At 44.0% G+C, this 27,534-nt stretch overlaps 1 protein-coding gene across 2 annotated transcripts in view; it reads right to left on the reverse strand.

Moving 5' to 3' along the window:
* kdm6ba (lysine (K)-specific demethylase 6B, a) overlaps positions 1-27,534 on the reverse strand; it is a 487,454-nt gene that overhangs the window by 409,820 nt on the left and 50,100 nt on the right. For both annotated transcript variants that reach the window (XM_051924045.1, XM_051924043.1), the window contains exon 3: positions 27,381-27,459. The gene's annotated coding sequence lies outside the window, so the exon portion shown is untranslated. The remainder of the gene's footprint in view (positions 1-27,380; positions 27,460-27,534) is intronic.

A 27,534-nucleotide genomic window follows, 5' to 3' on the forward strand; every position in this document is an offset into this window, starting at 1 on the left:
GACATGTCAAATTCTGCTACTTTCTCTTCTTCCCTTTCACCCTAAATTCAACTTCTCCTGTTCTCTACCTTCCTATATAGAGTCAGTCTCTCCTCTCTGTCCTAATCTGTGCAAATCAGCTTACAGGCCACTTTGAATATATTTAGTTTAGAACCTTTACCTTTCATTTTCTATGCTTCTATCATTGAGCACTATTTTCTAGCCAGCAGCCATATCTACCTGAAGCTAAGCATGTTTGAGTTTGACCAGTACTTGTATGGGAGACCATCTAGAGAAAGTGTTGGTTCCTGTTGGAGGAGGTGTTGTTGAGGCTTTCAGGTGTCACTAACTTATGGTCTATATGTAGATCCAAATGCTCCAGTGCACTGGTGGGGGACTGTGCTATAAAAATGAGGCTGTCCTTCAGAGGAGACGTAAAACCATACTGCTGGCACTTTGTGGTCATAAAAGAACCCTAAGCATATTTTGAAAAAGTTAAACTCCAATGTCCTCGGTAAATTACCCACCACGACCTGGTCACTCTGACTCCCTAATCATCCCCTGTCTCTAACTGGCTAAATATTCGTCAAACCCCTTCACCACCTAATAGTTAATGCATGGTGAAAGTAATGGCACATGCCACATACTGGTGGTGGCTGAAGTGGTTCCCCACTGTCTATGTAAAGCACTTTGAGTAGGTTAGAAAAGCGCTATATAAATGTAACTTATTATTATTATTTTAAAATATTTCACTAACATAAAAAAACTCAAATTAGCAATTATTTCAATTTTGTATACCATCCGTACCTCACATTATACTAACTACTAATCCTCACTGCCAACTGCTAACTGCTCTCCACCACATGTTTTGGAGCCATCCCCCTCTCTCCTCCTTTTGTCCTTTACTTCCAAATCTGTTTACTTAATTCATTTTATTGGCATTCCTGTTTTACCACATATTTGCTCCTGCTGGACCTTCCCGTTTCCCTTTTACTTTTACACAGTACAGGCTTTTCTCCTTGCACACCATTCCTGCAATGCTGCCACTGCCACTCTCACTGGAAATCTTCTTATTCTCACTCTTCTAGTTTTTTGAAGTGCACTTTCTATAACATTGGCCTTCTTAAACCGTCCGTATTGCAGACTAATAGGTCGTTTAGTTGTAATATTGGGAAGAAGCCAACTGACGTAAGGCTGGTCGGGAACTATGTGGTTAGTGGTCTCTGAAATGGAGCTTTCCCCTTGCTTTATTAAATTCTGGCCCAATGAGTGGTTTGCTGCCTTCTCTCCTGGCTGTCATAGCATCTTCCTCTTTCCTCTTTTTTCTCGGCCCTTACTCACACTGAGCTGGGTTGGGATGCGAACAGGAATCTGTTTTATCTATCTGATTTTAAAAAATAGCCATAATGTTGCATACTATAACATTGTCAAACCCACTTAATCAAATTCAGGGTTGAGGTGGATAAAAACTTCTTTTGGCAATACTGGGTATAAGGAGAGAAACAATTCTCTATAAGATGCATCGCAGTATTTATAATGTTTCTTTTCTTTAACTGTCTGAAGAAAAACAGGAGGGAGATGGATTGTAATTTAACACATTAAATGCTGAACCCTTGATGATTATATGATGAATAATAAATGCTAACTAAAATGTAAAAAAATGTATTACAAGACACCAGTTTTATTACCATGGTAACTCTGTCAAAACTCTGAAAATGTAAAAAATCCAATGAAAAATGTAAAGAAAGTTACTTTTTTCACCAGCAACATGACTAAAAGTCTGCATTTGAATGAGAGAACTTGAAGCCTGACACCATGCAGAGTGCACGCTTACAAGCACATGTCCCGCAAATATAATGTGTTTCTCTGCACTGTCCACGCTTGTTGTGCAGAGTGGGCAAAATAACGTCAATGTAGTGCTGTTCTGACAGTCATAACTACTTACTGCCTATTTATAACACTATTTTCCAAAAGCTGTGCATCAAAAAAAAAAGAAAAAACTATGGCTATCCACTGGAGGGCAGCACAACAGCAAGTAAATGAAACACATCAGCAGAAATCGCCAGTATGCTTCCTGTTTCTATAGTGGCTGTATACTGAGGTATGAGATATTTCATATGTCTCGCTTTGACAGGTTTAATGGAAAACAAGTTAACTCATACCTCACGTTAAAAGCATTAAGTAATATTTTGAATAAAAATCCAATGTCTCCATTTACCTTGCTAGAAATAAAGTTTACTGTGTTAGGAAATGACAAACACTTCAAGTGTGACCTATGGAGGCAGCAGTACTTAAGAGGAGTAAACATCTGCACATCTACAAAAAAATCAAGTTGAGTACAGTATTATCAAATAAGCATAATGTTACTATAATGAATTCAGTGGTGAAAGCTTTTGCTCATACACAGTCATGTGTCAGCTCCGGTACCACATGTAATCAATTCATTTCCCACACCCACTTACTCAACCACAAGGTTGAACTTATCTTATCAGCACCCTATGAGGGATGCCAGCTGGTCACTGATCACCTTCAAACACACACTCATACTCATTCACACATGACCAGAGCTGCATGGCTTTGGAGTATCTGAACACTAGGAGAACATATACAATCCACACAGACAGTGACAAGGCCAGGACTCAAACCCCAGGGTTGTGAAGGTGTAGGCAGAGGAGCTAAAGGTGCTATGCAGGAAAATATTAACACTGGAACAAGTTTTCATAAAAGATACATGGCTCTAATGCTTGAGAAGTACTTATTCTAACACTGTATTGATAAGAGTAAAGCTGATGTTTTTCTCTTAATTACTTTCTCAAACTTGCCTAATCTAAATCTTGCTTGCAGGGGCCAGAGAGTTTTCTGGAAGCACTGGGCAAAAGGTAACAACCAACTCTGGACAAAATGCCAGTCCTTTGCTGGCACCCTCACACACAATCAAATGCCAATTTGGAATCACAAATTAACATTACACAGATATTTGGTGATGCTGAAGACAAGAACAGGGTATCTGGAAGAAAACCCATGCAGACACAGAAAAAACCTGCAATCTCTACACAGTCAAATATCAGATGTAGGCTTTGAATTCAGGATGATGCACCACCATGCTGCCCTTAGTAGATTCAATTGCATTTAATTTTGTGGAGTGTATCACCTTAGGAGCTCAGTATGGTACAGTATATAATAATTGCAAACAAATGATGTCTCAAAGGCAACATCTAAAACACAATAGGTAAAATTAAAACAATAGATAGATCCCCTTTACATGTGTCCATTTACATTTGAAGGAGGTGACTGTATGTCAAGCCCTAATACAGCAGTACATTTTTATTGAATTTCCCCAATGGATTAATAAAGTTTATCTAATCGAATCTAAATTACAGACAGTTGGCTTGTCCTATACATCAAGCATGCAACACTTGACACCCGACACAGAGAGGTGGTTGCTTGCTTAGACCTCCTAACACAGAGACTGAGCCGCAAGGGAAAGCCACAAAGTAATACCCAATCATGCTTGGTTAGAAACACAAACAGAGGACTTGCTGTGTCAAATGACCAAAGAATCATGTCATTAGCAATTGCCATTGCAACTGCAGTTATACAAAACTTTACAAAATTGAACAATGGAATTCACAAATGCCAACCACAATCCAAAAATTATGCCACAGAGACATTTTAGACAGGATATTAAAATAAACAAACAATATTAAAAGCAGCCAAAAATATTAAAGAATGAAATTCACTATGCTATAATGAAAATTTATAACAGACATGCCTTGCTTTAATACACTACTGAAAAAAATTAAGGGAACACTTAGCATCATTCTCTAACACCAAGTCAATTAAGTTGGAGCTGGACAGGATTGTAGAAGGGCATCAACCCAGCAGCTGAACCAGTTATCTGTTCCTTTATGCAAGAAGGAACAGGAGGAGCACTGCCAGAGCCCTACAAAATGTCCTCCAGATGTCAACTGCTGTGCATTTTCTAACCAAACTGTCAGAAACAGACTCCATGAGGGTGCAATGAGGGCCTGATGTTATCTAGTGGGACTTCGCCACATTTGCCAGAGAATACACAGTTGAGTGCAGGTTCACACTGAGCACATGTGACAAACTTCCAACCGGCCCACAATGACATGGACAACCTGGCACAGATCAACCGGCTGCTCCGGGTTGAGGATCCCGAAGCCGGCAAACCCGAAGACCCGCCTGACTGAGGCAACGACTAGGGCTGCCTGGAACACACTAACCAATCTTTCTCCCCATGATGGCTTCTTTTTCTTTATTTTCCATCAACGTGAGGAGCATCAAGGACAAGCTGAGGAGACAGACAGTGATGACCTTCCTGTCTGCTCAGAACTGCGATGCGTACATGCTGCAGGAGTGTGCCCTCCCACCTTCCGGGAACTACCGCCACCTGGGAAAACAGTGGTCTCACGGCCCTTCCTACTGGTCGGGAGGTGGCGACAACAAGGCAGCGGGGATCGCCGTCCTGGTCAGGGGGAACCGTTTCACGCTGGACTCCATCCGGGAGAGCCCGTCAGGCTCATCTGCGTGTACGCACCCCCTGGAAAGAATGAGCGCTTGGAGCTTTTCCAGACCCTGCGGCCCCAACTTGCCACTTCCAGGGCGGTGGTGATGGCCGGGGACTTCAACTGCCCCCTGGAGGAGGACGGGCGCAGCTCTGGCACGTTCGACAGACTGGACACCACATCCAGGCTGCTCAGAGAGATGGTGACGGAAGCATCCCTGTCGGACGCGGCGGGGACTCACGGGATGGGCTCGGCCAACTACACCTGGAGCCGGCCCGATGGCTCGACCCGCTCCCGGATCGACTTCGTCTTCGTCTCCAGAGCAGTGACAGCCGAGAAGTACACATTGGTCCCGTGCTTCTTCTCTGACCACAGGGCGGTTCACTTCCAGGGATCCCTCGGCCAAAACTTTCCGCATGGCCCGGGTTTGTGGAAACTGAACTGTAGCCTCCTGGAAAGGGAAGACGTCATGCAGGAGCTAAGGACCGCTTACCTCGCTTGGAAGGACGAGAAACGGCACTTCCAGAAGGTAAGCGATTGGTGGGAATTTATAAAAATTAAACTGCGCAGTTTCTTTCAGGCCAAAGGAAGACGACAGGCGTGCCAACGGCAAAGGGAATTCTGCAGACTGCAGAAGGAGCTGGGGTCACTGCAAGAGCTTCACCAGTGCGGCTGGGACGTGAGACGTGAGTTGGAGGAGACCAGGGAGAGCCTGAGGAGGCATTTCGAGGAGGAATCCAAACGCATCGTCTTTCGATCCAAAGTGGAGAACCTGGAGATGGGTGAGAAGTGTAACTCCTTTTTCTTTAGGAAACTCCACTCCGGCCACACGCCCCTGAGAGAACTACGAGACGAGGGAGGGGTCGTCAAAACGGGGAAGGAGGCAGTGATGGGAGTAGTCCGGGACTACTACAGCGGCCTCTACTCCCCAAAGACGCCCGAAGCAGACGCGACCGACCGGTTCCTAGCAGGTATTAACAAAACCTTGGATCCCGCAGGTGAGTCTGCCCTGAACGCACCCTTGACGCCAGGGGAGCTGCACTCTGCTGCCAGATCCTTCAGGGCCGGCAGGACCCCGGGCTGTGACGGACTACCGGCCGAACTGTACGTCGCACTGTGGGACCTCATCGGCCCGGACCTGCTGGAGCTCTACCGGGAGATGCTGGCGGAGGGCAGGATGCCCCCGTCGTTGAGAGAAGGAATGATCACGATCCTGTACAAACAGAAGGGAGAGAGATGCGAGCTGAGGAATTGGGGCCCCATCACCCTCCTGAACGTGGAATACAAGATCCTGGCCAAGGTGATAGTCAACCGGCTAAAAAAGGTGATCGGACAGGTCGCCCACCCAGACCAGACCTGCGGCATCCCCGGACGCAGGATCGCCGACAGCTTAGCCATGATCAGGGACTCGGTGCACTACGTGAAGGAACGCCGCATCACTGCGGCCTTGGTCAGCCTAGATCAAGAAAAAGCCTTCGACCGGGTGTCTCACGAGTTCATGATCGGGGCTCTGCGAGGTCTCGGAATGGGTGACACGTTCTGTTCGTACATCAGCCTGATGTACCGAGACATCTCCAGCACGGTGCTGGTGAACGGCTGGAAAACTGACCCCTTCCCGGTCCTGTCCGGGGTCAGACAAGGCTGCCCTCTCTCCCCTCTTCTCTTTGTCTGTTGCATAGAGCTCCTGGCGGAACGGATCAGAGGAAGACCAGAGATCAGAGGGATCACCGCACCGGGACCGGACAGGCAAGAGATCAGATGCTCCCGCTACATGGACAACGTCACCGTGATCTGCGCGGACCAGACATTGATGACGGCGCTGGTGGAGATCTGCGAAGACTTCGGACGAGCTTCGGGGGCTAAGGTCAACTGCGGGAAGTCAGAGGCGATGCTCCTTGGGGAATGGTACCTGACGCCCTCCGCCCCCCTCCCCTTCACCATCAGACGGGACTCCATCAAGATCCTGGGCAGCTGGTTCGGCGGAGATGGAGCGGCCCGGAAGACGTGGGACGAGAGACTGGCCAAAGTCAGGCAGAAGATCGGGCTGTGGAGCCTCAGGGACCTCACCTTGGAAGGCAAAGCGCTGGTGCTGCGGAACGAGATCCTCCCTGTCCTGCAGTACCCGGCCCAGGCGTGGCCACCCCTCGCCACTGTCTGCAGAGCCATCACCAGAGCAGTCTTCCACTTCATCTGGGGCTCCAAGATGGATAGAGTCAAGCGGGCAATCATGAACAAGGAACCCCAAAAGGGTGGGAAAGGCATCCCCGACATCCCCACCCTGCTCAGGGCCTTCTTTGCCTGCAACTGCATCCGCAGGACACTGACGGAATACGGCAGCGGATCATCCGGAAACTCCATGTCCCGCTTCTTCCTCCTGCCAGTCTGGAAGAGGCTCGGCTGGGACAAGTGGGACAGCTCCTACCCTTACAACTGGGACACTCCATGGTTCTACACGGATGTCGTCCGCTTCGTAAGGGAACACGGACTTCAGGGAGTCAAGCCGGACCTGTGGAAGCCGAAGACCATCTACAAGCTCATCAGAGCCAAAGACACAACGGAGACTATCGAAACCCTACCATCCGCGACAGCCACGGTGGTCTGGGATAACATAGCCTCCAAGGAACTGACAAACAGGTACAGGGACCTGCCGTGGATGGCCGTGCGGGGGGGGACTGCCTCTCTGCTCGTTCATGCACGCCAGGAATCTGTGCAGGTACAGACATTGTCCGTGGTGCATCCTGCGGGAAGAAGACGCACTGCACCTCTTCTGGGAATGCCCAGTGGCACAGTCACTCCTTGACGCCCTAGAAGAGGAATTGGAAGAGTAGGTACCCAGAGACAATCTTTCGCACCATTCGGTGCTCTTTGGACTTTTCCCGGGTACCCACTCGCTGGAAGCCACCGAGGATGCATGGCGTCTCATGTGCTGCATGAAGGACGCTCTATGGGTCGCCAGGAACCGCCTCGTCCTCAGGAGGGAAAGGATGACAGTCCAGGACTGCTGCAGATACATCCGCAGCCTCCTCAGAGACTATTCTATTCTGGACTCCTTGAAGAACTAAGGATATGCAAAGGCACCTCTCCCTCCAAGAGGTGTATTAATGTGACTTTTGTTTTACTGCAGCCATTGGCAAAGCCCCCTCCTTGAGGACAAGCCTTCAAGGACGGGGACCAAGTCGAGACTGCAATAACTTGTAAAAAGTAATAGAATGTGGAACAGTATATTGAATGTAGTGTTAAATGTGATCCAATTTGTAAACCAAATCTTATCACGGCTTGTAACATTGTAAAGGTTTTTTCTTGTTTTTTTTGTTCATATATTTGAGCAATGTATATGTAAATAAGGTGTAGTAGGAATGGAGTAGTGTAAGACTGTATCAGACTATAGCTGAATACAGTCGTTTTCTATTTGAATTAGTAGACAGTTATATATTGAAATTGTACTGGATTGTGTTTTATGTATATCACCCAAACATATATGTAAATAAAGTATATTTTTTCAAAAAAAAAACGTGACAGACGTTAAAGAGTCTGGAGACACCATGGTGAACAATATGCGGCCTGCAACATCATCCAGCATGACCATTTTGGCGGTGGGTCAGTGATGTTCTGGGGAAGCATATCCTTGGAGGGTTGCACAGACCTCCACGTGCTAGGCAATGGTACCCTGACTGCTGTTACGTACAGGGATAAAATCCTCAGAGAATTTGTCATACCTTATGCTGGTGAATTGGGCCCTGAGTTACTCCTGGTGCAGAACAATGCACAGTCTCATTTGGTCAGAGTGTGTAGGCAGTTCCTGGATGATGAAGGCACTGAGGCCATTGACTGGCCTGCACACTCCCCAGACCTGAATCCAATTGAGAACTTTTGGGAAATTATGTATCGGTGCATCAGACACCACTAAGTAGCGTCACAGACTGTCCAGAAGCTCACTGATGCCCTGATCCAAGCCTGTGAAGAGATCCCCCACGACACCATTGTCTTCTCATCAGGAGCATACCCAGAAGTTGTCAGGAGTGAATACTGGCACATGGGGACCACAGACACTAATGAGTCCCATTATGAGTTACCGTGATTAAATTTACACAAGTTGGATCAGCCTGTGATTTCAGTTTTTGACTTTGATATTTAGCATGATGTTAAATCCAGCCCTCAAGGGGTTGGTGATTTTGGTTTCCATTGACCATTGTTACATCATTTTGTTCTCAACGAATTACATAGTACTACCCAGTAAGGATTTTCCACTTGAATATTTCATTTATCAAGATCCAATGTGTGAATTAAGTGTTTGCTAAATTTTTTTGAGCAGTGTGCAGCTCATGGACTGGAAGAGGTGGGGTTCTCTGAGCCATTGGGGGAAAAATAGACAGAAGAGTCAGCAAACACACACCCCTGTTCTCCTGAGCTGGTAGTACGTACCTCTGACAAGCCCAGAAGGTGACCCTCTGAAGCACATGCATGACCACTGTTTGATGCAGTTGGGTGATGAGTGGCACTGACAAATGGCATCTCCAGGACCTATCTTTGATTCTAGATCAGGGTGTCTTCCATGTACTGTGCACATTACATTTTCCTCAAGTTCATGATGGTTTCTAGGCATATCATGCTGGTAAGTCTTTGCTTATTTTTTTTGGGATGTCCCAGCACTCGTTCAGTACAAGAAGTGCTGAATCAAATGGCAACATTCAGTTTTGCTTTAACCTAGTCAAGAACTTCTGGTACGACAGGTTGGCGTTTGGCAGACATTTAGCAGAATTTACCAGCAATGGTACACCAAGGGAATTTTCCCCTGATCAAATCTGGCAGGCAATGCTGGGGCGGATATGCCTAATCCCACGCAAATGAGTCTCTGCTTTTACCCCTCTCAAAAGCAGACACTTAACCTCCCAATTCCTTTATGGTCTACAATTACTCATTTTCCTCACTTCACTGATCAGAAGATTTATTTGGGGCTTTTTTCATATTTTTTTTTTTAAATAAGGAGAAAACAAAATGTGTGTGATGATAATGCTCTCTGATTTTTCTATGTCTTCTTCTGTTTCTTAATAACATGATGAAACACCCTCATAAAGCACAAACTATTAATAACCATTGGGCAAAGACACTGTTACAACTGGTGGTTGTAACTGACTGAACAGGAGGTACCTGTGGATGCATACACTCAAAAAGGTTCACTGTCAGTCAGACAGACACCTCACAAACCCCACCTATTCAATTATTGTGTTCATAATAATTACTTTCATGTTCATAAGAATCACTTTGAAACTCTTTGAAATCACTTCATTTTTTTGTCTGGTGCCTCCTTACTCGCCTATACTAGGAAAGTATACATACGATATACCATTTGACTCATTTTTGCTGTCTAGTTATACAAGACATCAAATGTTTTGGGGTCCCCCCCCTATTTCTGGCCCACTAGATCCTTATTTTAGGCCATGGACCATATTTTGGGCAGGAAATTACACCCTTATAATAAAGAGTAAACAAATACATGTCTCCAGCAAAAATGTCCAGAAGGCCTTGAATTTGTACAGGCCATGTTATCTCATCCCAGTAGTTCACCCTCCAATGGATAAAAAGGGGTCAAAGTTGCTCCTTTTCATAAAACTTAAAAAAAAACAAGGCTCTACAATATAGGTATGTGTCATTTATGTTATTTCAAGCCTGCTTGCCACAAATATGATAATATTTTTGATATTTGATTTTTTAATGGTGGTCTTAAGCCTCTAAGAGCCACTCTCAGATGGCTAAGAATCACAAATTTCAAACATAAGCATGTGGATGTCGTTTTAGACTATTTCTAGGTCAATGATTGCAAATGTAATTTTATTTTTGATTTTGATGCTTTACTAGGGACAAGTCCTCTATGAACCTCCAATAGTGTGTGAAAAATGATAAATTTCTATTACATTACAAAATATTTACACTTTAAACATTTAAATTGAAGCATAAACTTTTATATTTTAAATATCTACCACAAGTGTTCTTGCTTATATAATGTACTGCTATCTCATGAAGTTAATCATTACATTTTTTTATGAACTCCTTAAATTAGGACAGTTTACGCCACTCTTGAGATATTAGAAACATGAAGCATATGCAAACCCCACAATCTTTAAAGTATAAAGTGCCTTTAATAGCTCATTCCATAAAATAAATAAATACAGTTAAATTATAGCAGATAACACTGCTGCTTCATAGCTACTGGCTCCTGGCTCAAATGCCAGCCCAAGAGACACTTTTTCCATATCTGTGTGGATTTTATTAGGAATGGTATTCCAGTATTCCATCCACCTCACATACTAAAAATGTGTATATCCAGTTAACTGGCAATCGGCATCTTTAAACTTGTCTGGTAAGTGGGTTTGTGAGTGAGCATTGCAAATCACCCTACAGGGTTGTCAATCTGGTCTTCAATAATGATGGGACTGACCTCAGCCCTCCATCACCCTTAAGTGAGTGAGTAGGTACAGAAGATAATTGATTTTTTTATACCATTAACTTATTTTATCCAACTGAACAGACAAGATCTCCCAAACATTTCCAGTTTTTAATAAACAATTCTTTGATTCGGTTCCTTTTTTGTTGTGTTCATTTCACCAGAAGGCAATATTCTTAAATTGTTGTTCATTTTAGCTGGTCACTGGTGGTGTTTCTCAGACATGTTCATTCGGGATAGCAAAGGTGCTGTTTTGTTTAAAAAAACCTTGTTACTTGAAATGACACAAACTGATCAAATGAATCATTAGAGTTTTAACGCTTTGACTCATTTGATTTGACAGAGTGATTCATTCAGAAAGTACACAACATCCAAGGGCTGCCTGTCATTACTAGTGCATAAATGGAGGTGGACTTGGTCAGATGTTTATGTTCAGACCTGATGCTACTTCACTACTCACACCTGCACAAAAACGTAATGTTCCCCTCATCCAAAAATCCCTCAGCTTGTTGGCTACAAAAGAGAGCTCAGTGAACAGCAGACCAAAACTCATAGTAAAGGTTAAGACCTCTGACGTTAACTCCTGAATCATTACAACATTTCTGCTCCTAATTCACTTGGTTATGTGCAGTGAGTAAAGGAGGGCTGAAAGGAGATGGTGGACAGAAGACAGGGAGATCACCGAAAAAATATAAAGGAGTGATTAAAATGTTCTGAGCCTGAACCTGAAATGGGTATTTAACAGTGCTGAGTTTGTAAGTAGCTAAAGTTTGGCTCAAGTAGACCAAAATATGCTAAGTTTCTAGCTTTTCTGGGTATGACTGTATGTTTCTTATTTTGGAACCAAGTCAACCCGAATACCAAAAATTACAGAATCAACTGTAATAAATACATTTCTAATGCTAGAGTACAGTACACCTTAAGACACTCATTCCCACCTACTGGACATGTACCAGGAACAACCTCTTTCATATATCACAGTGAAGAGATGGGTTGCATAATTCTGTCATGGCAGTGAGTCTCTTGAAAATAACCCAACATCAGGCCAACTTTTGACATTAATGTCTAAAGAAAACATTGCCACTATGGAGTGAACCATAATGGTAATAGAAAAGTAATGGTGCGAGAGAGAGAGAATACATAAGATTATTTATGAGTTAAATCTTCTTCTTCTTCTTTTGGCTGCTCCCGTTAGGGGTCGCCACAGCGGATCATCTTTTTCCATTTCTTTCTGTCCTCTGTATCTTGTTCTGTTACACCCATCACCTGCATGTCCTCTCTCACCACATCCATAAACCTTCTCTTAGGCCTTCCTTTTTTTCTCTTGCTTGCCAGCTCTATCCTTAGCATCCTTCTCCCAATTGTCACACACGTGTGTTTAGGAGACAGCCAAAAGGCTTAAATACAGGTAATTCCATGCCAGGCCAGGGGGTGGCGGAGTGTACTAATTTTCCCTCTCAATCTGTTGCAGACCATTCTAGGGAAATCCTGCCCGGCTCTGGGGCAGCCAATGATGTTCCTTCCGGTTCCGGGGCTGATGACGTCACTTCCTTAGCTGGCCTTTAAAAGCCGCCATACTGTCTGAAGAAGTCAGTTCTGTTTTGGGCTCAGTTGAATGAACATGTATACCAGTTTTGACCTATTTTGCAGCCGTAATCGATTAAATGGGTGGCTGCCCCAAACCTTCTTGATGTCTCATGGTCGTTCTTGTGACAGTGGCGTAGTCGGCAGGATGGAGAAAGCCCCGAAGAGAACGGGACCGGACCTGAATCATGTCCAGGTGGGAGAGTACCTGGGCCGAGCTTTCGGGTGGGGAGTGCGTCTCGGGTGTCGGAAAGAACCGGTGCAGACTCCGCTCCCTTTGGCTATCTCTGGGGCACCCAAATTGAATAGGGAGAGTGTCGAGGGGACACACAGACGTGGGCTGGTCTCTATGGGGGAAACGATGGGGACTTACTATGCTCTCTCGGAGGAGAGCGCTGCCCTTCCCACGGGGGCTAAGGCCCCACAGGAAAGTGAACTTTCCCCGGGCCAGCAGGTGAAGAAAATACAAACCTGGAGGTTTGACCCTGAATGGGCTACTAGAGAACAACTAGACGTTCTCTGGGAAGAGGTGGCAGGCTGGTTAAGGCCCGCTGATTGCTCCACCTATCAGATAGTAAAGAAAGTGGCATGTTTGCTGTTTATAAATGGCCTGCCAGAGCATTTCACCCAGTCGGCCTGGGGAGAATTTTCAAATATAAACGAGCTCATAGAGCTCATTGAAACAACCAGGGCAGTCTCGCAATCTGAGAAGGCTGAACGGTCCTTAAGTGGACGCCATAGAGATTACGTCCCTCTTAAACTGCCCTCTCAACATAAACCGGAGTTTGCACCGGAGTCCCCAATCCTGCGGGCGCGATCCTCGCTCGGGGGCAAGGCGGAATGTGAATGGAGAGAGGGGGTGGGATTGTGTACACTTTCAAACCCCCTGGCTTTGGCTCATAAGGGAGAGGTCATTGTAAACGGCCACAACGTAGAGGCCCTATTTGACTCCGGCAGCAACCTTTCTATGGTCGATTGCCGTTATGTACTACCGCGACAATGGTTAAAAACAAAGACCAGCATTACCTGTGTACACGGAGATGTCCGCGCCTATGAATCCGCCCAGTGTTTCATCTGCCACGGAGGAATACTCAAAAAACTTGTTGTTGCGGTACTTCCAAATCCTCCATGTGCGGTGATTCTCGGGCGAGACTGGTCTGACAATAAAAGCGGTGCTGTACTGATCTCGCCTTATTCGAAATTGGGCCTAGTAACAGATGGGAATCCACCATCTCAGGTTGTCTCCACACTGTGTACACAGCCGGTGGAGAGAGAGAAATGGGCGATCACGAGGAGGATGGAGAGCTTCCTGGTACGTCGCAGACTAATACGTCATCAGTCCGCTCCTCACCAGAGCGGGAGGTTTCTCCGCCCATTGAGGTCAGCCCAGACTCTCTCTCAGACCTGAGCTTTCAATTCAGACAAACACCGGCATAATTTAAAAGGGAACAGTGGAATGACGATTTCCTTAAATTTGCTAAGAATGTAGTAGTCCTCGTCAACGGCCAACGCACTAGTCAGCCCATGCCACAAGGACCCAACTTTGTGTTAGAAAATGACTTATTATATCGGGTCAGTGAACACGAGGGGGGGTTGCGGAAGTTGTTGCTGATTCCACGAGCTTTCCGGTGGCAAGTTTGTGAGTTAGCGCACGCCCATCTCCTAGGAGGCCACTTGGGCACTGAAAAAACTCTAGAGCGCATTAAGCTCCGTTTTTATTGGCCGGGAATTAACGAGGAGGTTCGCCGCTTCTGTGTTTCGTGCCCGGAATGTCAGCTGCGGCAAATTCCTAGGAGGGACCGTGCTCCTCTTGTTCCCCTTCCCTTAATTGATGTTCCCTTCGAAAGAATAGGGGTCGATATAGTAGGACCCCTGGAACCCTCGGCTCGAGGACATAAATATAAACTAGTCCTCGTAGATTATGCGACCCGATATCCAGAAGCTGTTCCGTTGCGCTCAGCTAATTCTAAAGCAATCGCACGGGTACTGATGGAGGTCTCTGCGCGAGTTGGGGTCCCTAAAGAAGTCCTTACGGACCAAGGGACGCCGTTTACCTCGGAAACGTTCAAGGAAACGGCCAAATTACTCAAAATAAAGCACTTAAGAACCGCGGTGTATCATCCTCAAACCGACGGTTTAGTAGAGAGATTTAATCAGACTCTCAAGCAGATGCTTCGTAAGGTGGTCAGCGGGGATGGGAGGAATTGGGATCAACTCCTCCCCCTCGTGCTCTTTGCCTATCGGGAAGTCCCTCAAGCCTCAACGGGGTTCTCCCCTTTTGAATTATTATATGGACGACAACCCCGGGGCATATTGGACATTTTAAAGGAAGGTTGGGAAGGAGAGGCTCTTCCCTCAACTAATATTTTGGAATATATCGCGCAGTTACGCGATAGATTTGAAAAAATTCGATCCATATTAAAAAGTCACATGCAAGAGGCGCAAGCAGCACAGGTCCACTATTATGACCGGGGCACGACCCTCCGGGAGTTCCAGCCGGGGGATCAAGTCATGGTATTGGTTCCCACCTCCCACTCTAAACTACTTGCCCACTGGTAAGGGCTATACGAAGTTAAGGAGCGAAAGGGACTCGTCGACTATTTGGTGAAACAACCCAATCGTCGATCGAGCGAGCAGATATATCATGTAAACCTACTGAAACCGTGGAAGGAAAGGGACCCTGATCCCACTTCTGGCCAGCCCCGCTCCTTCTTTGCTCAAAGTAACACCCTTAACTTCGGGTCTAATTTGAACAACCGACAGAGGCGAGAGCTGGAGAGTTATCTCGTCCGTCCCGGAGGTGGTTGACGAAATCCCAGGAAGGACCTCTCTGGTTGCCCATGATATTGTGACTGAACCCGGGGTCGTAGTCCGAGAACGCCCGTGTCGTCTTCCTGAGGCAAAGAAAGCAGAAGTGGAACTGGAAATCAAGCGCATGCTGGATCTAGGAGTCATAGAGGAGAGTCATAGTCCCTGGTCCAGCCCAATTGTATTGGTTCCTAAGCCTGACGGAAGTTGGAGGTTTTGCAATGACTTCCATTGGCTTAATCAGGTCTCACAATTTGATGCTTATCCGATGCCTCGAGTGGACGACCTCCTTGAGAGGCTTGGACAGGCAGAATACCTGACCACACTTGACATGACCAAAGGGTACTGGCAGGTTCTTTTAACAGACTCCGCGAAGGGTAAAACCGCGTTCAGCACCCCTAGTGGGCACTGGCAGTATCGTGTCCTTCCATTCAGGTTACATGGGGCTCCTGCAACTTTCCAGCGTCTGGTGGACAAAGTGCTCTGTCCCCATAACACGTATAGTGCTGCCTACCTGGATGACGTCGTCATCTATTCTAGCACCTGTAAGGAACACCTACAGCACGTCGGAGCCGTATTGTGGACGCTGGGGGAAGCCGGTCTTCGCATCAACCCAAAGAAATGTTTCTTTGGATTGGAGGAAGCTAAGTATTTGGGCTACCTAGTGGGTCGTGGTACAGTGAAGCCACAATGCTCTAAAATAGAAGCCATTTTGACATGGCCCCATCCGCGAACCAAGCGGCAAGTCCAGGCATTTCTCGGATTGGCGGGGTACTACCGCCGGTTTGTACCATGTTTTTCGGAGAGAGCCGTGCCCTTGACTAATTTAACAAAGCAGAGGGCTCCTAACATTGTGGTATGGACTGAGATAACAGAGGCAGCCTTCAGTGACTTGAAAAGGGCCCTGACGTCGGCACCCATTTTAAAGGCGCCTGACTTTTCACGGCCTTTTATCCTCCAGACGGACGCTTTGGACACAGGTCTCGGGGCAGTGTTGAGCCAAAGTGTCGATGGTGCTGAGCACCCCATCATGTTCCTAAGCCGGAAACTGTTGGATCGGGAGACCAGATATGCGGCAGTGGAGAGGGAGGCTCTTGTGATTAAGTGGGCGATCACACAGTTGAGGTACTACCTCTTGGGTCGGGAGTTTAGTCTAGTCACGGACCATGCCCCTTTACAGTGGATGGCCCTGCACAAGGTGTCTAACCCACGAGTCACGAGGTGGTTCCTCGACCTGCAACATTGTAAGTTTTCGCTCATTCATCGGAAGGGTTCTCTACACGCCAATGCCGATGCTCTCTCCCGCGTTCACAACCTCTCGGTAAAGGACGCCAGACCCGACGGGTCTGGGCTAAGGGGGGGGCCCTGTCACACACGTGTGTTTAGGAGACAGCCAAAGGGCTTAAATACAGGTAATTCCATGCCAGGCCAGGGGGTGGCGGAGTGTACTAATTTTCCCTCTCAATCTGTTGCAGACCATTCTAGGGAAATCCTGCCCGGCTCTGGGGCAGCCAATGACGTTCCTTCCGGTTCCGGGGCTGATGACGTCACTTCCTTAGCTGGCCTTTAAAAGCCGCCATACTGTCTGAAGAAGTCAGTTCTGTTTTGGACTCAGTTGAATGAACATGTATACCAGTTTTGACCTATTTTGCAGCCGTAATCGATTAAATGGGTGGCTGCCCCAAACCCTCTTGATGTCTCATGGTCGTTCTTGTGACACAATATACTCAGCATCTCTCCTCTGCACATGTCCAAACCAGCGCAATCTCGCCTCTCTGACTTTGTCTCCCAACCGCCCACCTTAAATTTTGGTCCAAAATGATATTAATTTGGTGCAGGCCCAAAACATGTGACCCAGTGAGGCAGGAGCTTGGCTGCAGCGTTCGCAGGTTGGATCTTGCCCTGGGACAGTTTTAAGCGAGACAAATGTGCTCAATATATAATTTTGAGTTGAATAATTGTATGCTTTGTGCATATGGAACTCGAGTGGATTCTCTGCATTGCTACCTTCCACTCCTTTTCTGATATATTAATTAAGAGATCTTTTTCCCATTGTCCTCTTGGATCTTTGAAAGGAAGGGACTCTAATAAAATTTTATATACAGTAATCCCTCCTCGATCGCGGGGGTTGCGTTCCAGAACCCCCCGCGAAAGGTGAAAATCCGCAAAGTAGAAACCATATGTTTATATAGTTATTTTTATATTGTCATGCTTGGGTCACAGATTTGCACAGAAACACAGGAGGTTGTACAGAGACAGGAACTTTATTCAAACACTGCAAACAAACATTTGTCTCTTTTTCAAAAGTTTAAACTGTGCTCCATGACAAGACAGAGATGACAGTTCCATCTCACAATTAAAAGAATGCAAACATTTCGTCCTCTTCAAAGGAGTGCGCGTCAGGAGCAGAGAATGTCAGAGAGAGAGAGAAAGAAAAGCAAACAATCAAAAATCAATAGGGCTGTTTGGCTTTTAAGTATGCAAAGCACCGCAGTATAAAGCAGCTTCAAGGAAGAGAGCAATGTGAAGGTAGTCTTTCAGCATTTTTTAGAGGAGCGTCCATATCCTCTAGGCCAGTTTGCGAACAGCCCCCCTGCTCACACCCCCTCCGTCAGGAGCAGAGAATGTCAGAGAGAGTGAGAGAGACAGAGAAAAACAAACAATCAAAAATCAATACGTGCTGTTCAAGCTTTGAAGTATGCGAAGCACCGTGCGGGAAGCATGTCGCTTGACAAAGCAGCTGCACGGAAGGGAGCAATGTGAAGATAATCTTTCAGCATTTTTAGACGAGCGTCCGTATCGTCTAGGGGTGCGAACAGCCCCCCTGCGAACAGCCCCTCCGTCAGGAGCAGAGAATGTCAGAGCAAGAGAGAGAGAAAAGTAAACAATCAAAAATCAATATGTGCTGTTTGATCTTTTAAGTATGCGAAGCACCGTGAAGGAAGCATATCGCTTGACAAAGCAGCCACATGTAAGCCCAGCAAGGATGGCAGCAATGTGAAGGTAATCTTTCAGCGTTTTTTGAGGAGCAGCCGTATCCTCTAGGGGTGCGAACAGCCCCCGTGCTCACAATATATTTGAGGAGTTTTATTTAATACGTAATACGCTCTCTGGTTGGGTAGCTTCTCAGCCATCTGCCAATAGCGTCCCTTGTATGAAATCAACTGGGCAAACCAACTGAGGAAGCATGTACCAGAAATTAAAAGACCCATTGTCCGCAGAAATCCGCGAACCAGCAAAAAATCCGCGATATATATTTAAATATGCTTACATATAAAATCCGCGATAGAGTGAAGCCGCAAAAGTCGAAGCGCGATATAGCGAGGGATTACTGTGTTGCAGAAATGGTGTCTAAGTCCTCGAAATTGAGCAGTATTTTTTCCAGCATGGTGGAGGGTTTCTAATTTGAAGATAGTGAAAGAAATGTGTAGCTGAAAGGTTAAATTTGGAGTGTAATTGTTCAAAGAATGCAAAGATACTGTCTATATAAAGATCTCTGAGCAATTTAATCCCAAATCTTTTCCAGATATTAAAAACAAGATATGTTTGCGAGGGGTGAAAGAGGTGGTTCTCTTGCAAAGGTGCCACAGATAAAAGATTCTCCATCTTAAAATGCTTTTTGAATTCAATGTGCAGCATTTTCACAAAGAAAGCTTTCCCGAGGTTATAATACAAGTAGTTTAAGCCTAATCGTTGCAATTCTGTAATATGTGATGCAAAACAACAACCTAAATGGAGTTATTTCACAATATAGTTATGGGACTGTGCACAGTTTAATTAATCAGCATTTCACTAATAAAAGTTACAAGCCCCCAAATGTACCATATATACAGTATGCGCTGGATTAATTACATATTTCACAAATAATAGGAGAATTTAACACAGTATTAATTAATGTTCAAACTGTTTAAATTGGGGTTTTCAAGTTCAGTCCTGGGACCTGTGGCTGCCAAGGCCTCACCACAACAGATTTCTTCTTTTAACACTAGAATCCATGAAGCCTACAAAAAGTCGTAATCATGGGCCACCTTAAATTCCTTCACACCTCTCCATTAGAAAAAAAGTCGTAATCATGGGCCACCTTAAATTCCTTCACACCTCTCCATCTTTTGTTTCACAAATGCATCGAACAACACAAGCAACAAGCAGACTACTATGCCATCCCCCCAAACTCCCCCCCCCCCCCACTACCACAGCTCAAGTCGGGGTGTGAGGTGCCTGGAGTTTTATAGGGTAAATAATATATTGTTATTTGGAACACATGCATTTCATGTGTGTTCCGTGTCTACAACAATCTAGGTAAATGTAGGATGACAGGAAATGTGAGGCCGAAGAAAAAGAAATCGGATTTGGGTACAATGCGACACAATTGCTTGGGTGGTGCAGCAGCAAGAACTACTGACTCATAATCAAGAGGTTGTAGGTTTGATTCAAGGACCTTCCTAAATTTACCGTTTTGAGCAGGGAGCTGCTCTTATCTATACTAATAAAAGGCAAAGCCCTCACTGACTCACTCACTCACTCACTCATCACTAATTCTCCAACTTATCGTGTAGGTGGAAGGCTGAAATTTGGCAGGCTCATTCCTTACAGCTTACTTACAAAAGTTAGGCAGGTTTCATTTCGAAATTCAAAGCGTAACGGTCATAACTGGAACCTCTTTTTTGTCCATATACTGTAATGGACTGCAGCTCGCTGGCCGTGGGAGGCGGGGTTGCGTATCGCGTCATCGCTCCTCCCACGTAATCACGTGAACTGACTGTGAACGCAGTACGTAGAAAACAAGGAAGAGCCCCAAAGAGTGCTGAAGAAAACATTCATTACACAATTGAGAAGGCAGCTAAACAATAAGAAGCGAGCGAGCGAGTGACACATACAAGCATATTCATAAGTGCAGCTAAGGCGGTAACAAAGCACGGTGTAAACCGTAAGTTTAAATTAAGTTTGGCAAGATTGCTTTTCTCCTGTACAACTATACGTTGCATTCTCAACAGTAAGCTTGCACGACTTGGTCATATTACAACCGGAGTGCTGAACTGACAACGTGGTATACAAAGAGAACTATAACAATCGTAATAAACGAACAATAAAACAATACAGAACCGCTAAGCAAGGAGAAAGGACGGCCTTATATGGCGTTCGTTTATAAAACAGCGGACAGGCTGTGTAAAGGCAGCTTCACAAAAAAATAGATCCTTAACAAATTGTTATTGGTATATTTTCCCTCAATTTAAAAAGGTTTTCTTTTCTTCTTAATTAAAATTTAAAAGCAATACTTCACCGCTGCGAAGCCCCTCTAGCGCTGACGTCCGAGGTTCGATTCCTGTAAGGGAGTGCAGTGAGTGTGTACGCCTGATGAGCCAAGAATTAGGGAGAAACACGTGTCGCGTACTCTTTGCATTATTTGACAGTAAACTATTTTCAACCATTCTATGATCTGCTTCTCACAACTGAAGGCACTGTGGCTGATGTTAGCTGACTTGCTGGCCAACCATAACCGTTACCTGGTAGGTAACCACCCATACAATCAGATTGTGATTCAGACTACGAATGCCGTGAATGTAATTACCCCGATCTACATGCTGTCAAATAAACGAACCACACGCCGTGGCGCAATGTTAGGGGCTTCGCCTCTAGCGCTGACGTCCGAGGTTCGATTCCCGTAAGGGAGTGCAGTGAGTGTGTACGCCTGATGAGCCAAGAATTAGGGCGAAACACGTGTCGCGTACTCTTTGCATTATTTGACAGTAAACTATTTTCAACCATTCTATGATCTGCTTCTCACAACTGAAGGCACCGTGGCAGATGTTAGCTGACTTGCTGGCCAACCATAAGCGTTACCTGGTAGGTAACCACCCATACAATCAGATTGTGATTCAGACTATGAATGCCGTGAATATATATATATATGTGAATGTATGTATGTATGTATGTATATATGTATGTCTATATTTATATATATATATATATATATATGTGCATATATATATATGTATATATATATGTGTATATATATGTAGGTATGTATATATATGTACATATGTATATATATATATATATGTAGATGTGTAAATTTGTATATGTATATATATGTATATGTGGATGTGTATATGTATGTATATATATGTATATGTAGATATGTGCAAATGTAGATATGTATATATATGTATGTGTATATATATGTTTATATAACCTCTTTAACACACTACTTCTCCGCTGCGAAGCGCGGGTATTTTGCTAGTTGTTACTATTATAGAATAAAAACATTCATTTGATTTGTGTCTGTAACAGCCAATGTAAATTTATGGTACTTGTAAAGGTTAGCTTTTTTTTTTTGTTTTTATTCAATTTTATTCTCTCAGTCACGTTCACGCTCCCCCCAATCTGACACTGCTGTTTTCAGATAAAGATGTGCTATAAACAGAGGTGAATTCAGATGAGGATGAGGGTTCTACATTGGAGAAAGAAAACAGAAGCCCTCCCTGCAAGAAACATCCACTCACACATAAGAACAATGCAGCTGCACCAGGCATAAAGACGAAATATGGCACCTTTGTCAACATGCCTATGTCAATCAAACTCAGGAAGCTCTGGGGGGTATTTTCCGTATGTCGCTTAAATCATCCGAGATCAGATGCCTGATCTTGGATGAGTTAATACTGGTGAAACTCATCCGGGATAAGTCGGTTTTTCAAACGCAGCCACGTAGTAGATTAATCCAGCTGGATCTAATCATCCAAGATGAATGCGCGCGCCCGCGCTGAGTGAAAAGCCCATATATATTGAGTCTAGAAAACATGATCAGCAAGTCTTTGATAGGCTGCAACAAAATGACGAAAGAACGGGCGCATTTTTTTCACACAAGCTGTGTGTGTGTGTGTGTGTGTGTGTGTGGGTGTGGGTGGGTGTTAGTTAGTTAGTTAGTTAGTTAGTTAGTTAGTTAGTTAGTTAGTTAGTTAGTTAGTTAGTTCGTTTGTTAGTTACTCAAAGGATTTCAAGATTTAATATGCACAAGGGCTAACACTGCAAAAGCAGCCCAAACCAGAAAAGACGGTTGGCAAAAAGTGGCCGACAAATTAAACACGTGTGCATTGTACTTACTGAAAGCAGCGTTTCATTTCCTATGTGTCAGATTAATTATTATTTAATATGTCATAATTCCAGATCAAACACGAGCACAAGGAGAACACGGGAACAGGTTAAAGTGAAGTACAAGAATATACTTCAAACTGGTAAATACTATATTGGTATATAACTATTTAAAGAATTGTTGACATAAAGAATCATATATAATATAAAGAACATTAATTTTAAACTAATAAGAAGGCAGACAAGCAAAAAACAGGTGGAGGTCCATGCGGTCCAGACATAACCCCTGCAGAAGAGTTAGCTCTCCAGCAAAATGCCCATCGCCCTGTTTCTGAGGGCATTCCACAGGGAAGCTCCTCCTCAGAACCAGTGGCAAGATGCAGTGGTCACTTCATTTCAGGTAAAAGATGGTCATTGCATATATTTGTCCTCAGTGTGTGCCATAGGTATGTTCCATATAGTTCTCTTTTTTGTTGGGTCAGTTGCAGGGAATGTCATATCCCTAGAACCTGTATCTGACCAATGAGATATTGACGAAGGTCAATTATTTGATGAAGACACTGTGTCTGATTATTCATCAGGAGGAGAGGTACATTTTCCAAATAATGTTTGATCAGACTCCACTGTGATCAGTCCCATGTTCCCAAATCACATTTGGAAACCCTGGGTAATGAGAATGTTAGGCTGATTGTGAGATTCTTTATGGAACTGTAGGTGTTTTTACTTGTGTATTACCTACCTGCAATGGCATGAAACGCCTCTTTTGTCTGCACACGCAGGTGTCCAGGAAACACAATGAAAACCCGAAGGAAATATTTTAGAGCCAAACAGACTTTACGAATTGCCTGGCAAACTGCACTTTTAGACAGATTTTCCACATCGCCTACATTATATTAAAAAAGTGCTGCTTGCAAAAAAACGCAAAGCAATTCATACTGTCTGTGTGGCTGTGAGAGCCCGACTTCGCCGAGTTTGACTTCGAATATAAGGTCTTAATAAATTTTTGAGGTACAATATTTCCCCTCAGCTAAAGCAGTATCTTTAGAAAAGAATTTCCTCCGGGAGCAATAAAGGATCTTGCCAATCATGCAAAACCCTCTCTATAAGAAAATATCTTGTTATAATTTGCGTACCGATATATCAATTGGTCACTCATTCAATGAACGGCGAAGTCATGACTAAATGAATTCCACGCACGGAAACTGATTAAGTGTGTGAGCTAATCCTTGTTTACATAGAACAAACCTGCTCCGAGCAGGTTTGAGGATTAGGATGTGTTGCTATGACAACACTTCCAGCAAGAGTTTTGAAAAACCGACAGATCCAGGATCATGCCAAATCGTCAACAATTACATCCGGCTAAACGAGTAATCCACGTATGAAAAATACCCCCCTGCAGTCTACTTGTGACTTTACGCTGTAGGAAGGTAAGTAAATAAATATAGATTAATGACATTCGATGTGGCATTTATATAAGTAACATATAAATGTTTTTCATATAAAGACCATCAAAAAACATAATTGCAAACTTAACTTTGCACGATACCTTGGCAAGCTCTGTAGGACCTGCTGTTTCGTTGAAGGATATATGTGTGGCAGATTCAAGGTGACCCGGCATTACAAGTTTTTTCGTAGGTTTCAGGAATTCTAGTGTTAATGTGGACAGTGACACCCTTCACATCTTCTATAACTTTGCGATGGCCAGTGAAAAATTCTACATTTGTATGTGCTGAGTCAGTGACATCATTTCAACAGAGGCCCACCAAATCAACAAACTAATTCAAATGACAGGATGTACTCTTGACCCACTAGATGGTTTAAATGAACACAAAACTGAGATAATTTGCCATAATGAACAATGCTGCACATTCCCTCTCTGACACACTAACACAATGGATTTTCAGCCAATAAATCTTATTCAGCAGAAGTGTGTCAAGAAATGCTACTGGGGCTCCTTTATATCAGCAGCAATACACCTGTATGATAATGCCTCACTGTGACTGTAATTGCCAATTAAGACATTTTTCTTTATGTTTCTTTTTGGTCTTCTTTCTTTTTAGTCATTTGGTTGTTTATCTGAGAGGGGTTTGTTATTTATCATAATATAATAATACATTTATTTACAGAACTTCTGTAAACTGCCAATTTTCCCCCCTACCTATCTATCTCTCTATCATGGTTCCTTTCTAACTAATTTCCTTTAGCACCCTGCAAAACCCATACTAAACAAAGCATTTTCTGAAACTAGCTAAATGTGGTTGTTTTTTTGAAGAAGGCAACCTATCTAGTGTTAGTCTGATTAACTAAGGGAGGAACAATATGAAAATAAATCAAAAATATAATTTTATTTTGCACCTTTTACAGTGAGCATTACCTTTGCAAAGCTAGAATTTGTCAGTATTAACATTATACTGTGTTTTCTATTAGAAAGCACTTTGACAAAGCAATGAGCAAAGCCAGACTAACAGTACAGAGACCACAATGCATTCTGGTCTCCTCATGTACCCCTACCTGAAGCTTCCAGGGACAGACATTTTAATTCAGCCTGGAGTCATACCAACAAAGCTGTAAATTGTGTCTAAAGGCTCAAAAACAAAGCTGTTAGCCACTGTGAGTGTGGGTGTAAAAAAAGAAAGAAAAGAAAAAAACAAAAACACTCTGGCAACTCTGTTATAATAAGATCTTTTCTTTATCTTTTTTGTTCTCTTGCAGAAATCCCTGAAAGTAGCCAGCGGAAAAACTGAAAGCTGCAAGTTATAGGTCAAAGGAAACTAAACTCTTCCCAGGAGAGCAGCATTTCTATACTTAGTTCAGCACTCCAGGAAATTTATGAGTAATAGGAACCCATCTAGGCGGAAAGGGGAAAAAAAGAAGAGAAATGCAATCATCTTGTGGTCAGCATCTGCACACAGCTGGAGTGTGTGCAGAAGGGCTCAGGCATGTATACTGAGGTTAAGTGTGTTTGTGTGTGTGTTAGGTGACACAACAAACGTGAAGTTGGGCTTTAGGAATCAAGAAGCAGAGCACGTGCCATTCTGCATTAGAGGGGATGATGTAGAGAAGGTCGGCATTTCTACATTTCTTGGTGTCACTGTTGCTGACAACATGAAGTTAGCACATCAGAATTCTCACCAACACCTTAAGTTCCTTGGACGTCTGAGGATGGCCTGGATATCTCCATCTATGCTCACTGACGTTTACAGGTGTACAGTGGAGTAAGTCCTTTCTACCTACATGATTTCCTAATATGGCATCTGCTCATCTTAAAAACGCAAAGCATTACAGAGGGAGGTGAAGACTGCACAGACTTTCACTGGCACACAGCTAACCTCTACTTCAGACATGTGTAACTCATGCAGCTTTAGAGAGGCACACAGTACTATTAAATGCAGGATTTCCCCTCCTTGGTTCAGGAACATTAGCACCAATACATTTTGGGACAGTTTGTATTCATAGTTCAGTCATAAAACTGCTGAACACACTGACAACTGCATGGCTGCTTCTTGTATACACTGTCTATTTTTATGTGTGCTAATGCATTCATTGTCTGTTTTTTGTATTGTACTACTAGTGACTAGTTGTTGCAAATAAAAAGCAAATAAGATCATTTCAGTGTGTATATACAACAATAAAATTTGAACCTGAACTTAATAATGCTGATGTTATAGAGTAGGTGTAACATTCTGCTTCCCTTCAAGAGACTGCAAGCAAGGTAAGAAAGATAAGCCTTGCCACCTGTCTCCAAAAGAAAGATGGAGGCTTCATTTGAACTGTGAACCATCCCTGGATAATTCATCAGTTTGCAGGAACACTTACACTCATACAGAGTGAGTTGCCAATTCATTTAACACACTGATTTAGGGAATGTAAGAGGAAAACCATCTTACCCAAAAAAAGTGACCATGACATAGGGAAATCATGCACACTCCACAGTCCTACTGCATAAAGGATTCAACGCCAGTTTCCAGCATGTGTGACGAAGCAGCCACTATGCCTCTTTTTAAAAATTCCTTATTTTAAACAATACTGCTTTGCAGTGCAATCAATATACAATAACAAAGACGTAAGCATAAAAACCATATGATTGAACTCGCCATAGGCTAATTATCGTAAAATATGTTCTCTCTTTGCTACAAAACTTTAGCCCTCCAACCCCCCCCACCCCACATCACCCCTCAATGATACCTGCCCGTCTTATATTTTTTCCTTTTAGTTCTGTTAATAACAAATTGAAGACTCCTGGACAGGGTGTTCTCTCCTCTTATAGAGTGGCACAATCACAGGTGTTTATGGATGTCAAGGAAGAAGACAGTGACCTCTGAACGACATTCATTCTTTAACGGACATCCTCTTATGGGCGGTGTGGGCCCCTTCTGCTTTCCATTACTTTGGAAAAGGAAGTCACTTGTGTTGCTGACTGACAGCATTTTCCTGCTTCTTCCCTACAATACCGGGGTGAACACCGTAACACTCTGACTGCCAGCCCCCCTGTCCCCTGCTGTTTAACAAAAAAGGTGAACAAAGTTCATTGTGATAATAATAAAAAATAGAAAAATTATAGCGCAAGAAAAAGACAGCATTTGTGCTCTACCCATCACCCAGAATTTCCTGAACAGCAGAGTGAGATGTTTTTCTCAATTTAGAAACGAGACTCCCACTAGGTCAAACTGTTCACACACTTCAAGGGTGCTCCCTTGCTTAAGACAGACACAATTCATTTACACAGCTTCAAACATTACCAACTCAGGGCGGGATCTCACAAGGCCCTTAGCAAATGAGTGCAATGGCGGCACTTTTTGAGGTATGTAACACTGTTGTAGCTAAATGTTACATCCTACCAACATTAAGCAGAAGTTAAAATCGTAGAAATTCATTTTCCTCTTGATAGAATCTGCTGTATGTATGGCGACCTATGCAACAAGTCACTAAAGTCAGTTTTACAGTCTTACCTTTGCAGGTTTTAATACGCCATTGTATCTTTTCAGGTGACTGCATAAGAAAAGAGGTAGTTGTGGGAAGCACGAGAGTCTGCAAAAATAAAAATGAGAGTGATATCAGTCAGTGTCAGGAAGAAAAATACTTACAAGTCTTTCTTAGCATCAA

Source organism: Erpetoichthys calabaricus, chromosome 3 (assembly GCF_900747795.2).
Source record: "Erpetoichthys calabaricus chromosome 3, fErpCal1.3, whole genome shotgun sequence".
Lineage (NCBI taxonomy): Eukaryota > Metazoa > Chordata > Cladistia > Polypteriformes > Polypteridae > Erpetoichthys > Erpetoichthys calabaricus.